At 35.7% G+C, this 20,504-nt stretch overlaps 1 long non-coding RNA gene across 1 annotated transcript; it reads right to left on the minus strand.

Moving 5' to 3' along the window:
* Positions 1–2,869: 2,869 nt before the first annotated feature.
* LOC149091023 (uncharacterized) lies at positions 2,870–4,694 on the minus strand. The gene is made up of 2 exons (XR_016197074.1): positions 4,210–4,694; positions 2,870–3,430 (listed from the first exon to the last, which is right to left on the minus strand). It is a non-coding gene; the product is annotated as an uncharacterized LOC149091023 (long non-coding RNA).
* Positions 4,695–20,504: the final 15,810 nt, after the last annotated feature.

Below are 20,504 nucleotides of genomic sequence, written 5' to 3' on the forward strand. Positions count from 1 at the left end.
CGAAATTAGCTCAGTAGCAGATGAAGAAGAAGAAGAAGAAGCATTTTAGCTGCTCTCCTACACTCTTTAGTCACAGTCACAGATAATTTACAACGAACAACGAAAGCTCCCCACAGTCGCTAATAAATTCTAGTCTTAATTTCCAGCGGCAGCAACTAGTTTTCCAGTCACATTTATTGTTTAGCTTTTGACTACTCCATATTGTCGTTGTTGTTGTTGTTGTTGTTGTTGTTGTTGTTGGTAAAAAACCCGAATTTCACATCCGCCTACAGAAGCGCGTTGCCAGGCCGTCTCGCATCTGAGTCGGCGAATGAAGTTGAACGTCTCAAGTCCGACGTGCTCTCATCATCATCATCATCATCATCGTCTAAACTTATGTGAATTTTAGAGCATTTTAGTTTGACGTAACAAAATTAGCAAATAATTAAAGCTAAACTTAGAAAGGCGAAGAGCTATAAATGGCATCGAAATTTTATAAACAGAATGACAATGAGTGCATTAAATTTTATGAGAACTTTTTGTGGATAGGAAACGAATTTTGTGCATATTTATATTAATAATTTAGTCGTAAGCCTAGGCAAGTATGTTAATGTTACTGTTTATAGTCAATCAAATTATCATTTACTTACGTAGGTAAAAAAACAAGCTATAAGTAAATGTTTATGTGGTAATCAGCTCTTTAGAGATTACTTATTACGCCTGCTTGAGGTAGGTCAATTAGATTAAACTGTGAACCTCCTTAGCCCTTACGTAGCAGTACTCCAGCTAGGCCTTATCTCAGCTATAGATCGACCTCATTAGATCAACTGCCCGCTGGGCATAATCAGTTAAATACTTGGCGATTTTTTAATGTGTTTGCTCGCACAGGTTGCGCCCCATTGGAGCCATGGGCTATGGGTCCAGCTGTGGTTGCGCAGGCGCCATTTAAACTGGGTACGCGGTGGTGCTGGCGGTGCTGGGGCCAGCCATTGGACAGTCGTACAGCTGCAGCCACTGACTGACTGGCTGGCTGTAATTATCAAACAGCCGAGTGCAGCTAGGGGCACAAAAGGGGGAGTTGGGGTGGGCTGGGGTGTTGGGGGCGTTGCTGGCAGCTGACCATTTGCCATTTCGCATGTGTAATTAACACGGCCGTACAATGCGTTCAATGTGCAAGAGCTGTCCAAACGGAGCTGCTGTTGCTGATGATGCTGATGCTTAACCCGAGACGACGCAGCTGACGTCCAGCTGTCGTCTGTCTAACTGCCGCGGCTCGTCTCTGTCCATGTCTGTCAGTGCCTGTCAAATAACTGCATAGAGCATCATTTGTGTTGGCCTCTTGGTAAACGCCTCCTTCAAAATGCAACGACGGCGGCGACGACGACGACGGCGGCGGCTTAGTTCGCCTTTTGTTCTACACTCAAAAAAAAAAAAAAAGACTCTTTCATAATGCTCCATTAAATTTTATGCTTTCATAGATCAAGATGAACAAATAAATTTGAGACTATGTGACGAGTTGTTGTTGTTGCGGCTTTACAGTTTTGTGCAGTGTTTCTTTTGTTGTTGGTTGGAAGGTCTGCGATCTGCGCCTGCCCAACCAGCCGTTGAAATGAACTTGAGAGCGCAGTGCGCAGTGCGCAGAGCCCAGAGCCCAGGTCGGCATCATCGGCTTGTTTGTGGGCTCTGTGTTTGTTTCGTTAGCTTTTGGTCCATGGTTTATATGCTGGCCCAGTTTCGATGCGATGCGATGCGATGCGCTGCGCCCCAGCCCCAGCCCAAAAGAGGTTTAAGCCATTCTGAACGGAAGCGCTTTGTTTAACGCGCCTCAGACATTGCAATTTTTCTTGTACCCAGTTTTATGGCTATGTCTTTGGTCGTTGCACAGTGGTTGGAGTAGTGGTATTTGGAGTATTTTACAGAGACTTGCTTCAAGTTGAAGAACCTTAAATATTTATAAGCTATGTCCAGTTTTACATTCTCTGTAAATTACCTAATTTACTTATATGAATATTTAATGAATTTTAATAGAATTTTCTCCTCTGCTTGACTCAAAGATTTAATTTTGTTTATTTATAATTTTATATATAAATAAAAAATATATTTAATGTATAATATAAACATATATTTAAAGAAAAGTAATTAATATTCACCTATAAATATTTACTTATTATTTTTAATTTCTTTTTATTATAAAAAAAATTGTTTTAGTTTATGATTGTTTAAATAATAAACTTTAATTTAAATTAATTTAAAAAAATCGAATTTTTTAACAACAAAATTTATTTAATATTTTTTAATTAATAAATAATTATTTATTTACTTTAGTTATTTACTTTACTTTATTATTTACTTTAATCAGAAAAATTTATCCAAGCTGCATAATTACATTCCTTATAGTTACGAGTGCACTCATAGACCCTTTTGTTTGGTCTTTCGACCCACTGTGCCCAGCTCTTTGGCTCAGTGCGGATCTAAGGTCTTTTGGATCTTTTATGGCACTCGGCTCACATTTGGCTTTTGCAGTTTTGTTTATCGGAAGCGGTCGACGGTTTGTTGTCGTTTGGTTGGGCAACTGTTACCAAATAACTGGAATCATATGGATTTATGATAGAACCGTTTCGTATGCTGTTTCTCCCTCTCTCTCTCTCTGTCGCTCGCTCCACCAATCAATGGCCATAAATATGCCAGTCCTTTCTAATTGGGCTGCTGCGACAGTCGAAGGACGACAGTTGGGGAGCTTTTATTATCATGATTGTTATTTTGTGGGCTTTGCATTCGATTCAATTAGCTCATCCATGGCAACAATTTTTTTCAGATCTCGTGCTTTAATTAGATCATAAAATGATGGCTTAAAATTGCAATTAAAAATCATGATAGCTGGGTGTGTGAGTGTGGTTTTATGGCCATAATTATATATTTATGTACAGCTGAAAGAGGCTGCCGGATATTAAGTCAGAATCGGAGCTAAGAAGTCTACGAGTTTTGCGATCGAAGTGTGAATATGCTGGCACCTTAGCTGACGTCAGAGATTGGATGCGATCTGTGGCATTCCACGGCTTGAGTTTTATTGCTTATGGCTTTATTTTTGGTTGTTCACTTCGTTTGCTGACCGATAATCTTCAGCTCAGTTTGTGTTTCATTTCACTTTTTGTTTGTTTATTTGCTTATGCTTTTGCTGTTGTTATTGTTGTGAGCAGGAGGCGTCAAGGTCAGACGTGACATGCACAGCAACTTGAGCGCCACTCAGACGGCCAGACAGCCAGCCAGCCAGCTAGCCAGAGGTGTCTGTCTGTGGATCACAGTCAACAGTCAGCGGCAGCAGACGTCAATTTGGTTGAGCCACACCACGAGTCCAACTTCAACAGTCCGTCCAGGCACTTGACCGGGTCGTTTCGCTTGAGGTCGAGCCGTGGAACCGTGGAGCCAACGCACGCTTCTGCCTTTAAAGCGCCTGAAACGGGATTGCGGAGCAAGTGAATTACTTTGTCACGCCAATGTGCATGTTGCATGTTGCAAAAGACAAACTCGATGCGATGCCTATCAACAAATTGACCCTCATGCAGCACACACAATTCATTCAGAGCAATTCATTTCGAACTTTTATTGCATTCCAATAAAGACCACTAAAGCACTTACGATTTTTAAGTGTGTGTGTGGGGCTTTTGTTTATGCCAAAAACAATTACAATGGGGCAGAGTTTCATATGGGACTAGTTGATAATTAGTTAAAGTACTTAACAGCAGATTTTATATGTGTTTAAGTTCGATATATTATATATTTTAATTGTAGTAAGAGTCTATTTAAAGGTATGTGTATGCATACATGAAGGAATTATTTTCCTCGCAGCCTTAAAATCTGCAATTGAAAGCCTTTATAAATTAATATCAAGTTTAAATCAAAGTTGAAGCTTTTTTTGATATAAAATTACAGTGGATCTCATTAAAAGCTTTTCCAAATAATTGATAAATTGATTATATATCATGATTAAATCAAACTGCATTGCAATTTATAAGCATTTAATAAGATTTTACTAAATAACACAATTCATCATATATAAGATGTATTGCATATAAAATCATCTATCAGTAAAATTATGTAATGTACTTTTAAAAATAAAAGCATAAAAGCTAATTTTAACTACTTTTATTTTCCACTGAGCAGTTAAACTTAGTTGAACAATATAAATTCTATTATCCAGAGAATTATATAACATCTAGCTAATTTCCTCACCTGGTTTTAATGGACATTTACTTTCCACAGCTTTTGTTTCCATTGCTTAAACTTGATTTGAATTTAAAATATGTATTCCTCATGCCTTTCAAGCTCTACGAAATTTGAATTTTTTCGGGTTTCAAACTGAAAGCCTGGGCCACTTTAAAGTTGAGATCAAATAGCTCAACTTAAATTCATGAAAAGTGGTTTTTAAAAAACATAAAAGTGAATTTGCAGCCAGAGTCTTTGATTGCTTTGCACCTGTTCCAATATATGTATTTCTGAGATGTATTTTATAGACAGTATTTAAATCTAATTTATGACATAGTTTTCAAAAACTTGATATGAAAGTAAAAACTTAAAAGGCAACTCTCTAAATCGAAGCTAAAATTCGGTGGCTTTTGTCTTCAGCTTTAATATCTTGCACGTTTTTTAATATTGGCAACATTTATTATTTGACTATTGACGCATGAAGAATTTTACATATTTTATAGATTCTATTTTTTTTGGGACGATTCCATTTTACATAAATTTCGCGAGTTGAAAACGAGTAGAGTTGCGGTTTTGGCTAGTCCGTGGGCAGCTGTCATGAATTTCTATAGTATTCTGTATCTTTTGCCTTTCAAGTCCATTAAATTACGCAAAGTTCAGAGTTCTATCGAACAGTAAGCGATGCCGGCACTATAACTCGTCTATTGGCCAATTGCTGTAGCTGTTGAAGCGCTCACTAATAAGTTAATTTGTTTTATTTATTTATTTTCATTTTATTTACATTTTTTTATTTATTTTTTAGTTGTAAATATTTTTGAGCCGCAGCTGGCGCCTAAATTTTCCAACTGGCGCCAAATGAATTTTTCAAAAATGTTTATTTGACACTTGATTTTAGTATTTTTCTCTAGCTGCGGTTTTTTTTTCTTCTCACTAACTCTAAAACAAGTTTTGTTTCCACTTGAACACTATTATCGTTGTGTTGTGCGCTGCGTGTGGGGGAAACCAGTTCAGTGCTCAGCGATCATAATGCTTGATGGATATGAAACTGATCTATTAATTTCCAAGTCGCATCAATGCAAATTAGTCACGAAACATGAAAGAATTCACATCTCAACATTTTCGACGACATTCTGACCATAGCATCTCCTTGACTGGGCGCCTTATTAATTAGTAGCTGTGAGATTTCGTCAAAACGCACACGTACACACACATACACAACTGTTCTATGCATTCGTATGTGTTGTTGTTGTCTGCGTCGCAGACAAAGTGTAAAGTGATCAACTTTATGTTGCTGACCGCCAGCGAGCAATGGGGCGTATGAGCGATGTTCGATACTCGAAACGCAACGCAACGTCAGAGCATTTGCTTTTAATGTCGCTCATTATTTACGCATAATAAACAACATTCGTGCTGCTGCTGCTGCTGCTGTTGGTGTTGGTGGTTGTGGTTGTGGTGGTGCTAGTCTATATGCTGTGTTGGCTAGCCACATGTGGCCAACAGCCACACACATTGCCGCTCAGCATGCAGCCTTTGCCACATGTCACTGTCCATTGGCGTTTCCGTTCGGCTGGCTACCAATTGCCAATTGCCAGGCAGATAACCAGCTAGCCAGCCAGCCAGCAGTTGGCTCCCACACCCGCATTTTGTGCATTGACTTGCTGTCTGCAGAATATGTTTCAATTCTAGCTATCGATGGCATTGGACATAATGATCGGACAGAGGCCCTCACAATCTTGGCTTTGATTAAGTTATAACGCTGCTGATTGATTTAGTTTGCTTTAAATTCTGCCAGCTATAAAATTCTGCTGTAGCAGGCCAGTATAATATTTGAGGGACTAACACTATGGCTAACCATCGATGGATACACATGTATCGATAGTTAACCATATCGATGGCTGAGGAGGTGGATACTAGGCGTGCCAAAATGAGTAATGGCAGAAGAACAGAAAGATCGGCAGAGCTAAGTAGAAGCTGAGAGATTTAAAATAAAGTGAAGAAATAAAGGCCGCCTACACTATCAATATTGAACACATTCCAAATATAAACGGAGGTGTGGTTGCCATTCTTAAACTCTGTAAATTACATCAACAATGCCCCAAGGATATGGAATAATTGCTTGGCATAAGGAGTAAAAGAAATTGTAAAAACAACTCAAAAACTTAACAGAGCTCAGGGTATCTCCAAATCATGCACTTCCGCCTAGCGCACTCTCACTTATAAGCATTCAGTAGTGGCATTAAAAAATAATCTACATAGTGGAGCTACCTCTAAATTTAATATTTGATCAGGCAAATGGCCAAATGTGCCCAAATATGAATTAGAAATTATTTCCAATGGCTCTTTGCCCAAAGCCTAATGGCAAATGGAATTGAAAAAGCAATAGAGATAACTGTCAATCCATAAAGTGCACAAATTAGTTATGTGGGGAGCTAAAGGGCAATCGGTTAGCGCTCAGCCCCATGGGCATTACCTACAGAGATTACATTGAACTGAGGCTCAGACCTTCGTTGGCTTAAAGCGTGAAAGGTTTTTAGCGCCGTTTAAAAGGTGATCAGTCGTTGTTTCTATCATGATTAATAAATCTACATTTCCTATGGGCCATCAATAATGCCACAATTGCCTCGAACTTGAGCTCAGCTCATTTGAACTTTCAAGTGCTTTAATTGTCACTAAGCTGTTGGCGTTGTTTATGTGCTTGGACTTAAGCCAGAAATTAGCAAACTAAGGCACGCCTACGCCCACGCCCACGCCCCACGCCCATGCCAATCACAGCCGACATGCCCCTTTTGCCGCCCCTTACACTTGATGAGCTTTATCGACTGCGGCTGATGTCATAAGCTATTTATTATTTGTTTTGTTCATGCGCTTCGATTCACTTTCAGTTTCAGCCTCAGTTTCAGTTTTATTTCATTGTTTTCTTTTTATTTATTTCTGTTTATTATATTTCAAATTTATTTTCCTCGCGTCGCTTTATTGTTTACTCATTTCATCAATCAAAGTCACTGCCACTGCCACCGGCACTTGGCCGGGAGCTATTTTGTTTTGAGCTCTTCTGTTGCCCCTCCCCTCTCAAGTTTTGGCAGCGTATCAGTGTCCTTGCACTGGCAAGTGTAACAAATTTTAATGAGTCTTGCAATTTAAATGGTTTTGTAAACCGAAGGAAAAGCGCTATAGAAGTTGATGATTTAAGCTGTGGAGAATTTAGCAATTTTAGTTGTGAAGGGCTTAAGGTTTTAGGCTTTACGATTTAAGCCTGAAACTGGTTCTAAAGACTTGGAACTTTATTTAAAATCACTAAGTTTGGATTTATAGATCTAAAGACGTGGTATACAGAAGCTTAAAGAGTTTGAGTTTCGATTGTGCCAGCAGTCGTAGAGTAGAATAAATTCTACTACAATGAGGTGAATTCTGGAATCTCTAACAGCTTAAAGTTATGTGAAAGTAAAACCTAAACAAAAAGTTAAACTCACAAAGCTTCTTTCTGGAAAACAAACATTTAATTTACATAAAGAAAATGTCTTAAGAAATGCTCAATTAAATATCGCTTCAATTTCAATTTCAATTTATTATAACAAAATTTCATTTACAACCTGTTGACTTTAAGTGAATGAATGAATATGCAAGCAAATGGTGCTTGAATCATTTGTGAATCAAATGTGTGGGAAAACAAGCGCTGGCATATACATATATTTTAATAAAATTGTCACGCTCTCTTCCGCTGAGAGGAAAGGCTGAGTTCCGCATCGCAAATAGCCGGCGATTATTGCTTATTACGAGCCGGATTTAAATTGTGTTGGCGTGTGAAAAACAGAGGACACGAACGCACTTCAACTAGCCCAACTGTGGCATTATGGGCAATTTGTCCAAGCGTAAAGAAAACTACAAACAAACAGCAGCAACGGCATTGAAAAAAACTAAAAACAAAAAAAAAAAAAAAAAAAAAAACTAAAAACGAAAATAAAACCAAGATGGAAACATGTTGAGATGCCATTTCGCACCTTCTGTGGGCTGTTAATTACTGTGGAGTCTAATGACAATGGGAATGGTTATAAGCACGTATATAATTCTTTTGTCATGCCGCCCAGCGGAGAGTCAAAGCACCGAATCCTGAAGCCACCTCAAGTCGGACTGGGCTGATCTCATTTGCTGGCAATTTGCATGCTAATTTAATCAATATGCAAATTTCATTAATTTCTTATTGAGCTTTTAGTTTTGGCTGCGCGCAGCATACAAACTATTTGAGATATTGATGAGATGCTAAAGAAATCGACAAATGTATCTCGAAACAAAAGCCAGCACCGCATTGAGGAAGACAAACGTATATCGATCAAGCTGAACGAACTCGAGCTCCAGCTCCAGCTTATTTATGCAAAATGATAACCATGCTATGGCTCCAAAATAAAGATCAACAACAAAAAATTAGCAATATTTGAACTGGTTAATTAATATGAAATGAATAATTATTAATTCTCAGCTCGTTGCATTCGCAAATGAGCGCATAAAACCAGTCAAATGATCAAGTTATAAACATAAATATCCATATCACGCTTATATAGTTCAGTTAGAGCAGTTTTTTCTTCTTCTTGTTAGTTCTTTATCTGATTCTCAGACATAAAATTCGTGTTTGCCATCGTTAATTTCGTTTTATTGATGGCACGCTTCTGCACAAAATCCACTTGAAAATGAAACTATACAAATCTCTTAAGATCGAAATCGATTGGAAAAAATAAAGCAACATTTTAATACCCTGTGTAAATTGGATACAGAGGGTATATGTGGGAAGACTTAAACTGGGATAATCTCTGATGAACGGATTCTTTTGTTTAAGTGTTTCTATAGAAAGTCTTGTTTTTTTTTTTTTTGCAAAATTTGCATATAATTTAAATAAATAACAGAAATGTAAACATAAAACAGTTTAAGTATTTATATACGTTTGTTTTCTTATCCATATTCTAATCAGGCCTTGGATATTCTACATTTATTTAATTAAATTTATTTAAATTTCTTCTCAATTTTTTTTATATTTTAAATATTATATAATTATATTTTTCTAAATTCATAAAGTCCACGTTTTGCTATTATCAATAGATAAAATGCTATTAAAAACTCCTTTAAATAATAAAAAAAAATAATTAAATAAAAAATAAATAAATATTAAAAAAAAATTAATAATTGAACTTTAGCTATATTTTAATGAATAAATAATACATAAAAAATGCATAATACAAATTTATTTAATTATTTAAATAAGAATACTAACCATACAAACTAAATGATTAATTAAACCACAAATATATGTATATATTTCTATATAAATATAATCTGTTACTCCTCTGATTGTCTGAATTTAATTCCATGCTAAATTCACATAAATCGACTTGCTTTCAGCTTAGATCTTTGTCATGCTAACTTCAGGTCACTTGAGCTAAAACTAATTTGTAAAATCGAATGCTCAGCTTTCTCGACTATGAATTGATCAACAATCAATCAAACTTTCCGTCAGCTCATTAATCAAATTAAAATCTTCTTCTACATTGTTGGCGCCAGAGTTAGTCAAGGCTCAAGCAACTGTCAGTAAATTAATACAAATCAAAGAAACAGAAAACAGAAATCTATAAATATTTTAATAAAAATAAATTTCAATAAAAATTGAATATCAATATCACATAATGTGATTATATAGCTTACAGCCGACTATTTGTGCTGCTAATTTTTCCAGGGTAACCTCGAGTCTGGACTGAACGAACACGCCCCTTTGTTGTTGCAGAAACTTTTACTTTTGATTCTATGTGGTTTTTGTATGGGTTGAATTCGTGTTTCTTTTTCTTGGCTAGAACCGGGCAATATCTTTTATTCTCCGTAGACACGCTCATTAATTCAGCTGTCTCTTAAACTGTTTGAGTTTTTTTGTTTGCTGGGCTATTGTGCAGCGGGTTTTTGGACACATTGAACATGGCTCAGACAGCGTGTGGGATGTTGTTGTAGTTGTTGCAATTCCTTTAGCAATGCTTATTGATGAGCGCACATTAAGCGACAATGTTTTGTTTTGACTTGAGATTCCTTCTTAGTGCCATAATTAATTGCGGCTAATTTGAATCTCAATGAATTCCCGCCAGCAGCATTAAATTTATGTCTTGTGCTGCAATTGTCATTTATAAAAGCCGAAGCTGACGTTGAAATTGAAGTTGAAGTTGAAGTTGAAAGGCTTCGAATGCAGCTCCTCAGCTCAATTAAAATGTTATAAATTACGCTGCCGCCTCCTGCGCCACCTCCTGCTCGGCGCGCAGCGTTTAACTATTCAACATTGCGCATACGACGCGTCGTGCGGTGCGCACAGCATTTTAATTAAAAACATTTACACAAATAATAATAATCAAGTCTACGTTGTCTGATGGCCAAATTGGAAAAATCGCTGCCAACTGTATTTAATTTATGCTTTCAACTGGAATCATAAATTTTCCAGTCAATGCTGCATTTTGTTCTACTATTTTGTGCCTCTCCACTGTCTGTCTCTCTTTCTCTCTTCTTATCTTGTGAATTATCTATTTTATATTAAACTACACGAAATTTGACTATTTTTTTATTATTATTTAAATATGTAGTTATTAATATTGTAGTTAGGGCATATTCTCATATATGTATATATTTTTTTAAAATAAACAATTGCTTAAATAACAAATTTTATTGAATATTTTAATACTATCAAATTCTACAACTGCCAAAATATAGCTACTAATTTAGCTGTATGATTGGTGAATTTTTTAGATTACACAAAAATCAAGGAGTTTTCAAAAAGACTTTTCTGGAAAAACTTTCTGATGTAAACAAAATTTCTTCTAAATTGCTAAAATATATAAATTAAATTTTAAAACTTAAAAAATTTGAAATTAAATTAATGTACCTTTTTTAATAAACAACTATGCATTCAAAATAATTTAATATACAATTTATTTTTATATGTATATATTTTTTATTTTTTATATTTATGAAAACTGAATTTCAGCTGTTAATCATATTTTTCACTGCTTGTTATTTTATTTTATTTTTTTCAACATTACGAGAATTTTAATTACCGCTTAAGCTTCTTTGTTGCGCCTAACTATATTATCTCTTTCAATTATGGCCAATTACCCAATCTTATCTGTCTGATAATTGAAATGGTATATTGTAGAGATATTGCATACAAAAATTTGTTGATTTCGTTATTTATTCACTTTGCACAATCGTAATAATGCATGTGTGTGTGTGTGAGGGCTCTGACGAACCGAAGACAGACAAAAAAGAGGCACAGAGTGAGTGAGAGAGAAGGAGATATAGAAACGCCCCATTCGAGTGGCATTTGGCAACCAAGGCTCTTTGTCTTGGCAGATTGAATAATGATTGCCATTCACACCGAGTGGACATGACTGACCTATGTTAATGCGCGTATTAACGGTTATTTGTTATTTGTCAGAGTAATCATAAAAATGCAATGCAACATTAGAAAATGACAGCAGCATTTGCAGTCCGAGCTCAGCTCGCTCTGCCCGCTTTGTTGATGGTCAATTTGTTGTAGAATTTTACATTACATTGCTATATGTTTATCAAATCATATTTTGCTTCTTCTTGAGGAGGTGGTGGCGGAGGAGGAGGTGGTGGAATTTATTTATTTATTTTTGCCTGCATTTTGTACAACCCGCTGAGCTGAGTACAAGAGAGCCTTGTATCTAAATGTTGTTAACTTTATTCTTCAGCTGCGATGCTTCAATAATTTGTATTCGATTTTTATCTATTGGCACTCGTTTTGATTGCTGCTCAGCCAGTTGGCAATGGGAAGTGGGGTATATTAGACTTTTTGGTGTGGAATAAGAACTTTGGAGTTTCCATCTTAAATAAATATAAAATTTGTAAAAAATGTGTTACCTATGATAAACGTTTGCTCATTATTTCTTTAATTTGACACACTCTAATGGGCAAACCGAATAATTTATAGGTTTATTTGTAGGGATTAACGTTGTAAAGCTTTGCATGATATAGTATATGCCAATTGGACACGCTTCTGAGAAAGATCTATCACTCTTTTTTCTGGAATGATGGCCTACACGAGTTTCAACTGCTGTTTCTTATATTGAAACTGCTGTTTCTTTAGATTGAAGAAAATTAAAAATTTTACTTTGTCAGCAATAAAAAGAAATAAATTGAATTATGTCAGATATTTCTAGCATATTTTTAACAAAAATGAAATTATTTACCAGTTAAATTCGAAATTACAGTTATATAAAACTTGACAAATAAGCATATACCCCATATATATTATTGGTCTACATTTCTCATCCCGTGTACTTATACACATTCCAAATTTCAGCTCTGTATAAAGTATAAAAATATCCGACTTGATGATAAATAGAGTGAACATTGCAAAAGATATTCAGAAATAACTTCGCTTTGATTGAGATTGTCAGAAAAAGTTCTCTAAATGCTCTACTAAACAACATTCCTTAAAAGCAAGGAATGCTAATGAGAAATTCTCTTGCAATTATACATAAATCACTTGAACAGTCTCCAAATAAAACCCAGAACTTGACTCATTTGGGTTAATATATGGTTATTATACAGCTATACCCTGTAGTTGGCTCTCTTGACAGCGAGTTGAATGTTTGAATGCTTTTATTAGCTTGTTGAAATGAGAGGTATCTCAACGTTCATTGCAAGACTTTTGAGATGAGACTGTGAGGCTGTCTCAGCTGCCATTGTTGCAGTTGCCTCTGCTGCTGCTTCTTCTTCTTTTCATTTTTATTTGTATTTTATAATCGCAATAATCTGATTGAAATCGTTGAGTAAATGGGCAATTTATGCGCATGCCTGATGGGATTAAACAGCGCTCGAGCTACTGTGCAAAATGATCCATTGTTATATCGGAGAGCTATTGATTGATATGCAGTCATTATGATATGCAGCATAGGATTAGACAAATTGCTGTGAGCAGAATATTTAAATTAACTTCAATATACACATATGTATATTTCTATATATGTATGTGCACACGTGTGGGGCACAGGCCACATCGGGCATCAATCAAATAGAATTTCGAAATCTCATGCGTTCCTTAACTGGAAATGTATTTGCATTTAAAGCTGCCATTGTGTGCATGAATTAATTGTTTGCCGATAATACAGAATATTATTTTACCATATCGGAAATGGGAAATACCACAAACACACATACAACGACAACAACAAATAATCAAAATAAAAATCAATATCAATAACAATTATCAAATATAATATCAAAGGTGCAATTTGTCATAAATATCAAAACTAATCGATGAGCAATGAGCGATTTTTGATTTGAATATATAAGTAAATAACCAAAAATAATAATAATAATAATACAAAAAATACAACAACAACACTTAAAACAATAAACTTGTTTATTTTGCAGTCAACGCAAAAGGCATAAAAGCTTAATTGCGCTATATAAAAAAAAATGGTAAATACCTTTAATTAATTTAAGTTGTGCAGGAGGCAGACGCCGGATCTGTTTAAACTGAATTCTATAAAAAGACCTGCCCGGCCGCATTCCACGCATAGACTAGAGCGTGAAGCCAACAAATTTAATTGGGGATTTCTGCAGCATGCAACATTCTTAGGGCTGCGCTTTGGCCTTGACTGTGGTCAAGTCTTGGGCCAACAGTAAGCCAAGAGGTAGAGTGACTAACAGGAAAAGAGAGACAAAGAGAGAGAGAGAGAGGGAGTGTGAGTGTGGCACAATCCCAAGGCCGTTTATTGACGCTTCACGTCTGGAGTGTAAAACCTGATGAAACCGACAACAAAATAGAAGAAATCACTGGGCGTTGCTTACAAAATGCAGTTTGGCCCGACATAATTATAAGACGACGTATAACAAAAGCTTTTCATTGGCGTAACTGCGCAACGAGATGACTGGCAAATGGCTTAAAAATGTAGCCGACGCATCAAACTCACAGTCTACATCTCTCTCTCGCTCTGTGCAGGGCCTACTTACTTTGCTTGTGGGTCAGCTGGAGCATTAAATACGAAATATGTATGCCTTGATTTAATGCGTTGAAATTATAACAAGAAACCAGTCTCAATAAGCCAGCGGAGCTCGTCACTTGGCACAGCTAAGTAGTTCTAGTTCTAGCACTGCAAATGAGATATTCAGAGATGACTTGATTATGATCAATTTATGCAAATCCCGTGCTCTTTGACGATGCGACGACAGCGACCAATTACGTCAGCTTAACGGCACGAGACACATAACTTGCACAACCTATGGCCACAGACATTTGAAGATCGAACAAATCTAACTAATCCAAATAATCATATGCATATCCGCCTTTATAGAGGGTTGGCGGCTGCAGTCAAAACAAAGAACTCGATTTGGTTCATTTGCTTTGACATACCCTAGACAAATGCGATCAATGATGTGATGATGAGCTGCGATTGTGATTCAAAATCAGAGAATAGTAGATGTTGAATCCATATATGAGAAGTGAAGCATGTAGAGAATGATCAAGTAGAGCTTCAAGTCAGTTTAACTGAACTATCCATACACTTACTAAAGGAATAGAATATGGTTTATTCTCAAGTAGAAATAAATAAATAATCTGTAATGCTTAAATACTCTCAATAATTTCTCCATAAAAGTCAATTCAAAACAAATTTAAATTATATATATAAAATATCCAAGCTTGTTTAAATTCCAGATTCACATCATTTTATTTTATTGATATTAAATATTTAAATAATAACAACAATTTGTAACAGCCTTCATTAAAAATTCAAATTTGTGTTCATTTATTTAATTATTATTTTCATGTTTCGTCATTTCCCACTGCCCCCTCGAAGCCCCCACTGAGTATTTGCTAGTCCATAACACCCTGGCAACATTCTTAACACAAGTTCGTCGCGTTGCTTATGTCGCCGTGTCTCTTGGCATACGGTAGCTCAAAAACATTTGTCAGCCGGGCTGATTAAAAAAATGAAAAATATAAATAAATAAAAACAAAATTAAAAAAAAAAAAAAAAAAAAAAATACCTACCGCATTGGAACTTGATCTTAGCATGTTTTTAAGCGCCATTTACAGCTTTTTATGGATTTAATGAACATTTTAGCACCAGCTACGCATATTCACAATTTTTCCGCTGTCTGGCTTTGGTATTCGAAAACCCATATCGATTGAGTATTATAATTAATTTTAACCTACAAATGTAATTTAATTATCTAGCATTTTTGGTCATAAAATAGCAGTAGTCAGAAAAAAAACAAATAACAAAAATGAAAAACCAACAAAATAAATAAAAATTCCACTAGAAAACAAAACGAAAAATTCTTGAAGCAATGTCAAAGACATTTGAGTTCCGCTGCCCATAAAACTGCCGGCAAAAATCAAATTCTTATGCTATATTATTGGCCATTTCGTTTGATGGTTTCGTTTATTTGTTGTTCTCTCACCCACGTTGTATTTATTTTTTTTTTTTTTTATATTTCAAGTAACTAAGTCTTTAAGCTTGGCTGTCAATATTTACCAGCAGCTCCTGACTAAGTTTTATTAATTATGATTGCCAGAAGTTGTTATTGCTTAGGAATAGGATATGGCAAGGCAGTCTATATAATATATATATATAGATATACTATATGTCTATATCAATCAATTTTCAATTTTGGATGCCTTCATCGAGTGAAAGGATTTTGCAGAGACTGACGTCAATTCTAGTCTATATATACATAGATTATGCTGATTCATTTGAATGCATAAATGCGTAACACACGAATGAGTTAACCCGGGCCTTCAATTTGCACCAATTGACTCATGCATTCTTGGCCAAGCCATAGTTTCAGTTCATTTGAAAAGCCCCAATGACTTTGTCGCATAGTTCAATAACCTATTAACATTGGTTGCTTGTGGTCGGCTTAGCTGCTTTATAAATGAAACTGATTCATAGTTTTTTTTTATTGTGAAATCTTTTCTAGAAAATTATTTGATAGTTATTTTTTTCTCTTTTATCAAATTTTTATTGTGCATAATTTTCTTAGCTTCGCTTGTAAAATTTATTATCCGCAAAACTATTGAAGAACGAGTTTAGATTGATTTCACGATTAGCTTAAGGAAGAATATGCATTAGCATTATTCATACACGTTTGCGTCAAAGTTATAATTTATATATATATATATATATATATATATATATATCAGAGCATAATTTTGCCAATAGTGGTTAAGAAAGTTTTTTACCTGCGGACTTCGAGTTCCTGAGGTTCTTTTTTTACGTAAAACTGAGATATTTTTAGAATTTATATGGACTTTTAAGGCTTTAAAGCAGATTTGTAAAAAATCAAAAATTCAGATTAAATGTAGAAACAGACTAAATCAAAAATCAAAGAAAATACGTCAGCTAGTAAAATGTTTAAGAGCCTTGACGAAATTGGCGAACTTTTGGTTTGAGCGTGTTTAACATTTATGTATATGTATATTAAATATAATAGAATAATAATAGATGATATAGATCCAGTTTCTATGCAAGTTCAACTCCTTACTTATCCAAAGAATAAACTCCACCCTTCACCATCACTTCATCAGCATATCTAGCAAACCAGAATCGAATTAAACTTCTACTAAACTTCGAAAGGAAAAATACTTGACAAAAACAACAAAACATCTCGTTTATATATATTTCTCAGAAACCTGCCTAAATACGTTATTGATTGATCATCGCTAAACACTTCCATAATATATTAACTTTGGTCGACGTGACACAAATAAGGTCGAGCTCAAGAAACACACACAAACGAAAACAAAAACAAAAACAAATAACAATAATATAAAACACAATTAAAGAATTCAATTTGTGATTTTCGTATTGATATGAAATTAATTTATAAAAATTTATATATACTACACAAAATATGTTTTTTGTTTAATTTACATAATTTGAGCAAAACACGTTTAAGTTCTATACATAAAAACACAAAAACTTAAAATTTGTTTTTTTCTTAAATTTTAATATTATTTAAGGAATTTTTCGCATTAATTTAGTTAAGTAAATGCCCAAACCGGTCTCTGCAAAATAACTAGTTCCGATTCTCGTGTACCAAATATAGCTGCTTCAAGACTCAAATCGCTTGTAAAAGCTCTATTCGAATTTGGCTAAAGGGTTCGAGAATGCCATAAATCCGTCGGGAACTCGCGTGCCATTTGCGCAACAATTCAATGGGAATTTTCAATAAACAAACTTGTTTTGGATTGCTTAAATTGAAGGAAAAAAAACATCAAAATTATACACGAGTATATATGGTCTTTATCACTTTCTCGGCAAGTCGGACGTATATATTATTAAAATATATATTTTATATCAGGAATTTCTAGCTTGCATTGCCAAAACCAATAAGCTACCAAATAAAACAAGTCTTTGGCTATGAATAATCTAATCAATATTTATATACCGCCAACAACTTGTTGGGAGAGTCGAGGTGTGTTGCATTAGGCATTGGGCATTAGCCTAATGGTGAAAGGAAATGCCCAAAACTGAATTGAACTGAAGCTAATTTTTGTTCGAGTGCTTGAAGTCATTTGGAATTTCTCTCGGCAAAGGTCCAATGCACTGCGTATTGTTCATTTCTTCAATTAATAATCAAGCGAATCGAGCCACTGACAGGGATACAAAAGAAATCAGATAGAGCTCAACCGAAATGCTTTAATTATAATGTGCATTTGATTTGCGAATCAGACAGCTATTGACCCGACCACTAATTACACAATATATAATACCCATCGACACATATGTATATATATATATGTGTGTATATGAGCTTTCATCATGCAAACTGCTCCAATAAAAACAAAATTCACAGAGCGAAAAAAACAGAGCAGAAAATCCCTACGGCTAGCAGACTTTGCCGACTTTGCTATATTAGTTTATTTTTATGACTTGCTTTTGCATTATTTATATTATATTTATGCATTATCAAACACCTTTTTGTGTGTTTTGTCAACAAAATGATTGGGCAGAAAGCACAACAAGAAATAATCAAATGGTGAAATAATTTCGCACGCTGCCTTGACCCACATATTATTCAAAATCATGCAGAATGATCTATACAAATTAATTAGGCATTCAACAGCTGTTAAATTACATTTCTGTTTACAGTTTACAGTGGGCATTATACATGTGGCAATTGAGATGTAACGCCTTGTAATGGAGGTACTGAAATCTATTGCAAGGCTTAGCAAGGCTATAAACTCTGGCACCATAAACTCCGCTCTAGAGCCTAAAGACTACCTAAAGGGAATTGCTAACATAGCATAGACATTATCATAGTCTTTAGTATGCCTATTACTAAAATGGCACAAACTCTTCTTCTTATAGCAGTTACATAACATATGATAACTATATGATTATTTCTATGTTTATAGCTAATGGAAGAGGCAGAGCATTTGCCAGAGGAAGAGCATTTGCCAAGGAAGGATTTTTAGAATGTTAATATTTACTTTCCGATATGTGCATATGTATGTATAAGGCACTGTTTAATATCTATATTATGTGACCACTCCCACTCAGCGTAGCAAAAGCCTTGCCTAATATGGCCTGGCTGTAAATACATTCACATAGGCCTCAGCGAACGGCACTTCTCACACCGCTTACAGATCCATAGTCTATAAAGATATTCAAATTTGCATGTCTTTCCCATCGCATCGCATCGCACATGTCAATAGGCAATCCAAAATCCACTGCAAGTTCACTTGTTTACATTTTTTGATGTTTTTTGTTTTTTTTTTTTTTTTTTTTTTTTTTTGGCACATGCGAAATTGTGTTGCATGTTAATTTGTGCGACCTTCAAATGTTGCATCTTTATGTCCGTTGTTTACCTGGTGGCTGGCAGTGTCGACACAAATCTGAATTCAATTGCCACACACTGAGCTGAACTGAACTGAAATTCGAGTAGTTTATAAACGATGAATTTCCCCATGGCGTCGTGATGTTTAACACGATTTGAAGATCAGAGGCAATTGTTAGTGGCTTTGGCTACTTCTTTTACGGCTTTTGCTTCAGCATGTTCAATATTTAATTTTGCTAATTAATTGTTTTGTTTATGCTGTTTACAGTGTTCGCATATTTCAACTAAAATCATTTGCATTTGTATTGGTAAGCGGGTAGTTGTCGCCTGTATTACGTTGCTGTTGTTGTTGCTGCTGCTGCTGCTGTGTGAATCAGCAGCTCGGCTTTGGCTATGACAGGGCCGGAATGACTGTGTGACGTTGCGTCTAGAATATATCAACCCGGATTTGTTTGCGCGGCTTTAATTGCCAGACTTTTGAAACAAACGCTGGCACTTAATTATTTCCCAGCAATAACTAAGTAAAGGAGGAAGAAGAGAGAGAAAGAGAGAGGGAGCGAGGCAGCGAGAGAGTGTGTGTAATAAAAACAATATAAAAATCCCCACAAAAAAGGAAATCAAATTTAGTTTTTTCATCATTTTTTTTTTTTTTCACAAATTATCTGTTTGAGTAAATTGAATTACCGTATAATATTAAATGCGTGCGGATAGCGAATGTTGTCATAAACATTTTTGTCGGCTCTGGAAATTTAAGATTTGCCTGATTCTGCCCAAATCGCATCGGCACAAAAATCAATTAGCTGCCGGTCTTAAAAACTTAGCAATAAATGCTGCGCCCACAGAGAACGTTAAGTCCCAAACTAAAACTGAAACTAAAACAAAAAAAACTAAACTGGAAAAACAAGAGAGACACTAGAATTTAAATTAACACGTCAGAAAGACTTTCCGCCCAAGACGCTCAAGAAGAGGAAGAAGAGGAACTCGAAGAAGCAGCTCTGCTCTGCTTTTGTGGCTCTGCTCCACACTGATCTGCTCTGCTCTGCTCTGCTCTGCTGAGCATGCACGCCCGCACTGAAAGCCAACGCAGCCAAGACACACACGAGCCCAGGCTCACTCTCTCGCTCTCACTCTCTGTCGGGCTGGCGCTCTCTCAGCAGCGCTGCCAACGAAAGTGAGCAAAAGCTGCGCTGCCTTGGCTGCTGCTGCTGCTGCTGCTGCTGTTGTCTTCTGCTTTTATCCACTTGTTCGCATCTTCGGAACTGCGTCGACGTCAACGTCTCCGTCGTCGTCGTCGTCGTCTTCGTCCGCTATTGTGTTTGTTGTTCTGCTGAGCGGCGTTTGGGTGCTGCCTAACTGTGAGGCTGCGCGACGAACAGCACCGCCGACGCCGACGCCGACGCTGGCAAACGTTTGCTGGGCCGCATATAAAAACGACAAACTTGGTAAAAAATATTCACAATCATATTGAAGTATTGAAGCTGCACGTT

This window comes from Drosophila navojoa, chromosome 5, assembly GCF_054131105.1.
Source record: "Drosophila navojoa isolate 15081-1374.11 chromosome 5, UAZ_NAV_1.0, whole genome shotgun sequence".
NCBI lineage: Eukaryota > Metazoa > Arthropoda > Insecta > Diptera > Drosophilidae > Drosophila > Drosophila navojoa.